Source organism: Otolemur garnettii, unplaced genomic scaffold (genome assembly GCF_000181295.1).
Source record: "Otolemur garnettii isolate 467f Iridium unplaced genomic scaffold, OtoGar3 scaffold00249, whole genome shotgun sequence".
In the NCBI taxonomy this organism is placed as follows: Eukaryota; Metazoa; Chordata; class Mammalia; order Primates; family Galagidae; genus Otolemur; species Otolemur garnettii.
The window spans coordinates 49,090-55,906 of NW_003852644.1; positions in this window are offsets into that span (position 1 = coordinate 49,090).

Sequence of the window (6,817 nt, forward strand, 5' to 3'; positions counted from 1 at the left end):
AGAAGAGAAGAGAAGAGAAGAGAAGAGAAGAGAAGAGAAGAGAAGAGAAGAGAAGAGAAGAGAAGAGAAGAGAAGAGAAGAGAAGAGAAGAGAAGAGACCAGAGTGAATGAACTCACCAGGACCCTCACTCTCACCATTTGGCAAGGACCCTTCTGGAATCTGCTGTAAAAAGAGAATACAAGAATAAAACTATATTTTAGAAGACAGGACAAACTAAGAGTTCAAAGACACACAAAAAGTATCCTTTCTAAATATAATGACTTTTTGAAGCCAGGAACATTGTGAAGGAACTGATTAAGATATCTTATCTCCTACTGAAACAAAGAAAATGTGTCATTTGGCCACAATGTTGTGACATTAGGTAAGAAATATCTCTCTCTTTGCGTCTCTGTTTCCTTGCAAATAAAATGAAGGTTACCGGGGAAATACCTGAGACCCCTTCCAACTTAAAAGTACTCAAAGAATCTGTGATTCTCCCCCAGTAGGTGACCCAGTTGGCAATGTAAGTGAAAACAAGCAAAGCTGGGGTTCAAATCCAACTACATCTGCTCCAAAGCTCTGTACTGCAGATTCAAGAATTGGGGGCAAGTTTAAGAAAAGAGCCACAGACTGAGACCAAGAAACAAGGGGATCACATATACTTCTTGGGGCTTCAGCTGGCTTCTGCTTTTAGTTAGCTCCTGCTTCTAGGGCTTGGCATTTGCCTTCCCTCTTAGACCAATCTTCTCTCAGTATTCACACAGCTGTCCCCACCTCTTTTAGCTCTCCACTCAAATGCTACATTCACCAGGCCTGCCCTGACCAACCTTTCTGAAGTAAGATGGCACCACCCCCAGTCCCTTACTAGGCTGTGCTATTGCTTCATAGCACTTCTCCCCACCTGACACGTTTAGTTTCAATTTATTTTCTAAGTGTTTATTGTCCATCTCATGCCCTCCTCCCTCTTTCTGTCAACTCTATGAGGCAAAGATCATTGCCTGTTTTGTTCACCTGTAGATCTCCAGAGCCTAGGCAGGCACCCCAGGTACGTAGGAGCTCAATACATTTTGATGAATGGATGTTACAAAATGATTATAACCAGGAGCAGGGTGACCCCTACACTACTACTGAGCATGCCCCACGCCCTGCCAGAAGGATGACGGTGATGAAAGTCTAGGCATTTTCAACATGGGAACAGGATAAGAGAAGCTCCCAGGACCAGCCTCCATGCTGGTTTTAAGACAATCTGTCTCTAGAAGTTGCAGCCTCACACACATTTTTTGGAACCTGTTGAGTTACAACCAAATGAAATGATAAAGCCCTTTGCTCTCCTGAGAAACACACATGAAAGCAGAGGAGCCAATGCATGCATGCAGGACCACTACCTCCTTCTAAGCCCTCGCTGAACAGTCATTCAGTTCAGTCATTTGGAGAAGAAATTAATTAATTCAAATATACAAAGCAGGAAAAGGCATGACCTCCTAGCCATTGGCTCTCCTCAGCCAGTAAAGCTACTCCAGGCTTGCCAAGCTTAGAAACAAATCAATGAACAAACAGCACACAATACATCTTTGACTTCTCCCTCATAGCCCCCATCCAGTCCTGAGCAAGTCCTAGCAATCGGGCTGCCTAAATAGGTCTAGAACACACACCCAGGTCTTCAGGTCCACTACCTCAGAACAGACACAAACACATCAGCATAGATTCTTGCAATAGTCCTGACAGGTTTCCCAGGATTCACCCTGTCCTGCACCCATCCCATCTTCTACCTGACCACCAAACTGGGCTTGCAGAGCAGCAAATCTTGCTGACATATAACAGCTTCGAAACATTCCAAACATCCCCACTGACTACAGGGCACAAGTCCAAAGTCTTGAATGTGGGCTCCATACTTCTTTGTGATCTGGCCCAAATGTTCCTTCATAGCTGCCCCTAGAAAGTACCATGCTCTGTCTCCTCTCTGGGTGAGCTATCTGTCATCCTATCTCTTCATTTTGCAAAGCTCTATTGAGCACCCACTACATGACAGGCATTGTTCCAGGTGCCCTCCTGAAGAGTTCACCATCTGGTGGAGTAAGCAGTGTTCCAGAAAAAGAACAGGGTGCCAAGGGAGCACAGCATAAGAGGGACGTCCTTGGCTAGCAAAATCACAGGTGTGCCTTCAGCAGAGATCCAAATATGAAGATAAGGGGACAGTGATGAGTAGAGGGAGCCAACCAGGACACCCTTGATATTTCTCTGTCATTATTGCGTTATGAAGTCATCCCTTATGAAACTAATTTGTAGTTCTCAAATGAAAGCTACAACCTAATTCTAGCCCAAGAATATGGGAAGGGGGTGGGGAAGGGGAGGGGAGAAGGGCCGATGGGTGGTGGGAGGGTGACTGGAAAGATCACCTCTATGGTCTGTCTAACAAGGATACAAGTGAATTTTTCTAGAACTAGAATATAAATGTTTTAACACAATAAGTAAATGACACAAAGTCTATGTTAACCAGTTTGATGAAAATATTTCAAATCGTATATGAAAACACTACACTATACCCCATGTTTGCATTAATGTACACAGGTATCATTTAATAAAAAAAAAAGAAGTCATCCTTGAACATACTCACACTAACCATTTCTTTTCCTTTGCTCCCATGAGCCAATTAAACAGCACTTTCCAGGCTTTTACCTCAGCCTTCCCTACCAAGCAGTGGGTTCCTTAAGGGCTGCCACCATGTTTTTACAGGAGTGGAGACTTTAGGACCTGTAGAGTATCAGTGAATGGATAAAGAGAAGTTGGTTCCTTCCTTTACATGTGCACAACTGTACATATGTGTAACAATCTGCATGCGAGAGAGCTTTCCAGACTAACCACACCAGGCAAGGTTCCTCTATGTGCCCCCATTGCCTTGAGAAGCTCTCTATTTCACAGAGGCAACTATCAATCACATTCTCTTGCTGCCATCAGCCTGAAGATTGCATGAGACAAAGGACTGTGCCGGTTGTGCTTCCTATAGTGTCCTGGGAGCCTTCTGTTGCCCGGCACATGGCAGTGCTCAATAAGAAGTATTGGCTGATGATTGAGGGAAAACAGGCAGCAGCATGTGTTAGTTTTATGTTTCCCAAAGTGCTGAGCACCAGAGCAAGTATTCAGCAAGTAGATCCTCATGGAGTTGAACTTATTAAGTCATGTATGTTCTCAAATGACTCCAGTGTGAATTAGCTAAAGAAGTAATGCCTATGAAGGAAAATTATGTCGATGCAACACATGTAAAGAGGAAGTAGCATTGAATTCCTGGCCCTACCAAAAAGCAGCTAAGTGGCCGTGGCAAGTCACCCAGCCTGTCTATCTCCATTTCTTCATCCAGAAAATGGTCATACTACATTCTAGAGAGGTGTGTATGAAATGACCTATCAGAGAATATTTAACACATTAGTCATGATCAGTGTCCACTTCCATTATTGTAAGTACTGTGAAGTTTAGTTGTAGTGCATGTCACTTGTGCCTGCCCTTGTCCCCATGCCACCTCAAATTGACCAGCTTCTCTCATCTTCCTCCACATACTCAGCAATGAGTCTCTCATCCATGACACTTTTCCCGAGTTTCCCCTTAGCACATGCAAATAGTTACTGGCCAATTCATGTCACAGCCTGGGGCATTCAGTCCCAGCGTCCAATCGCACATCCACACCAGGCCCCCTGTACATGTTGTTATCAAGAATGGCTTCTGGTTACTTGGCCATGGAGCACATCACTTACATATTTTTAATGCCAAAGGATTTGAACATGAAGAAAAACTAAAATTATGCTCAGAATTATGCTCAACAGTTTGGAATCTTAGTCGATTCCAAAATTGCCTGGATCTTTCAGTGGCCTTTACATTGCATGGACTGCCCCCTGCCCCTGGAATCTGCAGGAGTTTCAAAGGTGAGTGCTGTCAGTATCATCCTGGCTGTGGGACTAAATGCAGATTTTAAGGCCCCACCTTGACAACTCTGATTCTAGGGATCTGGACCAAATCCCATGTACCTGCATTTTCCTAGGCCCCTGAAGCCCAGATGAGCGGAGTAAGTAGGGGAAAGTCAGGGTGCACCCCAATCTGCCACACTCCAGGGCTGAGATCAGCAGAGCCTTGGTGCCAGGATACTCTCACCACGCCTGAGGGGTCACACTGATTAGTAGCTCCAGACCCTGCCCTCTGGCCTTTGCCCACCTGGTTAAAGGCCACCTGGCCAACTCTGATTCAAGCTGGCTGTGACCTCTGCTCCCTAGACCTGGTGGGACTGAGGAATGCAGTTCAGCAGACCTGGCTGGAGGTGTGGCTAGGGCTGTGGGCAGTGGCACTCTAGGAAAACACTGCTTCTTCCCATGGTAGATGGAATGCTGAGTGCGGAGGAAGGGTGAGAAGTTGCCCCTGTCCTGAGGAATGCCCCTAAGGGGATTGATGCTGGAGACAAGCAGGACAATTCCAACAACTGTGAGAAGAACCAAGTAAGGGATGGCCATGAGTGTGTAGGAGAGACTGCCTCTGGTAATCTCTTTTTGTCTCACCACCAGAGAGCACAGTTTTTGATCCCCATTTTACAGATGAGGAAACTGAGGCCCCAAGATGGGGGGGAATGGTGTTTATTGAGTGAAATGTGTAATCATCAAGAAGTAAGTCAGGTGAGTGCTGGAGGATGCCTGAGCCAGTTCACTTGCATATCAAAGGCTGTCATATGGAGACCAAAGGCAAGCTAGAGCTACTTCCCAGTCCCACAGTGCTCATGGGCACCTCTCCGGGCTGCATGGGACACAGCCTGAGTGCTACATGCACACTATTTCACAGGCATTCCCTACATTCCTGTTGGATATCTTTATTTTAATTATTTTATAGATAAGGAAACTGAGTTTTGAAAAGACTAATAAGTGATGGAACTGGGTTTAGCACCTAGCCAGTCACACAAAACCCTACACCTCTTAAGCCAGTGTTGGGCTACAATGACTCTAGAACTTTATTCCACATCAGAACCACTTTGCAGAGAGTTTGTATTTCTGGAAGTTTGAAGGGGATACTAAGGCTGTTGTTTCCAGATCACCACTTCAACCCCCACTGTGTCTCTAGCGCTGGCCCAAACTGGAGACCTGGTCCTGTCTGTGTGCTTTGGGCACGTCCTTTGCCCTGACTGGAATATCCCCCTCCTAATCATTGTAGAGAAATCCCTGAGATCTGCTCTCACACAGGAGATGTCTTTCTCTGTACCTGTCCTCCCTTGCAGCAATCTGCCCCAACATTCTATTGCTACTCTAGTAACAAAGATCCTGATATATTGTATACACTTAGTTTTGTCTTTATCTTTACCCCATGCTGGGTTCTTACTTTTCCGCAGGAAATGACCTTGTCCTATTTATTTTGTTATGCCCAGCAACAAGTACAGAAATGTTTAACTTTGGGGTTCCTCCATAGTCCTGGCCCAGCCTCCGTTGCACTCTTAGCTTTTGGCATCTGTCAACTCTTTCATGCTGCTCCTGCTTTCTTTTCAGCAATAGCAGCACTCACAAACATAACATGCATGCTTAACACCAACAGCAGCCAGGAACACTGCCACAGGACCCAAGTGTGGAATGACACTGTAGTTCTCGAAGTGGGGCCCAGAGGTCACCAAGGCCCTTTCAGGCAGGGGTCCACAAAGTCAACTCTCTTTTAATAATGATGCTAAGATGTTTTCACCCTTTGTTCCCTCCTTCTTTCACAAAGGTACAGTGGAGTTTTCCAGAGGCTACCTGAGTGTGATATCATAGCACACTGAAGTCAGAAACAGATAGGAAAATACGGCTAATAGGTTGTGTTAATATATAATGGTTTTGTTACTGTTATCTTTCAATAAATTAATAAATATTTTTAAATTTATCATTTTAATGTTAGCATAGTAAAATGTATACTGTGTATATCTATGTAGATACATAGATACAGCTGTCTGTCACCTAGATATGTGCTCTTTGAGATCTTCAACAAACTTTACAAATACAAAGAGGTCCTGAAAGCAAAAGCTTTGGGAGAGGCTGGTATTAAAGAACTAGTAAGTTAATATTGCTTCATTTGATGTTCTAAAATGGAATGAAGAGAAAAACCCTTTCGTGGTATATTAGGTTGGAGGGAACTTTACCTTTTGAAAGAAGACTTTTTGTTTTCCCTCTGTGACAATGGTACAGATAACAGGGAATGAAAATTTAGGAGCTCAAGCATGGAAGAATTTTGTAATTCATGCAAAACATCAGGTATTTACACTAAAAAATTTTGTGCTCTAATTTTCTAAAGCCCTCTTTCTTTGTTTGTATATAGGAAGGATATATAAATGCAGCACAAAGAAGGAATTATGGGTTCAGCTTGGAAATGGCCCAAGATCAAGAACTGGGTTAGATAAGTTTGCCAGAGCTGCTGTACCAAGGTACCACAAAGTGGGAGGCTTAACCAACAGAAAGTGATTGTCCTCCAAGTTCTGAAGAGGAAGTCTGACATCCACGTGCTGGCTGGGTCCTGATCTCTCTGAAGGCTCTATGGAAGGATCTGTACCAGGGCACTCTCTCCTAACTGCTGGTCATTCTTTGGCTTATGGTGGCTTAACTTCAATCTCCACCTGGCATTCTGTATGTACACACATGCACACACACACATGTGTGTGTTTCCATATGTCCTCTTTTTTTTTTTGAGACAGAGTCTCACTATGTCGCCCTGGGTAGAGTGCTGTGGTGTCACAGCTCACAGCAACTTCAGACTCTTTGGGCTTAGGTGATTCTCTTGCCTCAGCCTCCCAAGTAGCTGGGACTAAAGGCGCCCACCACATCACCTGGCTATTTTTTCTTTTTTTTT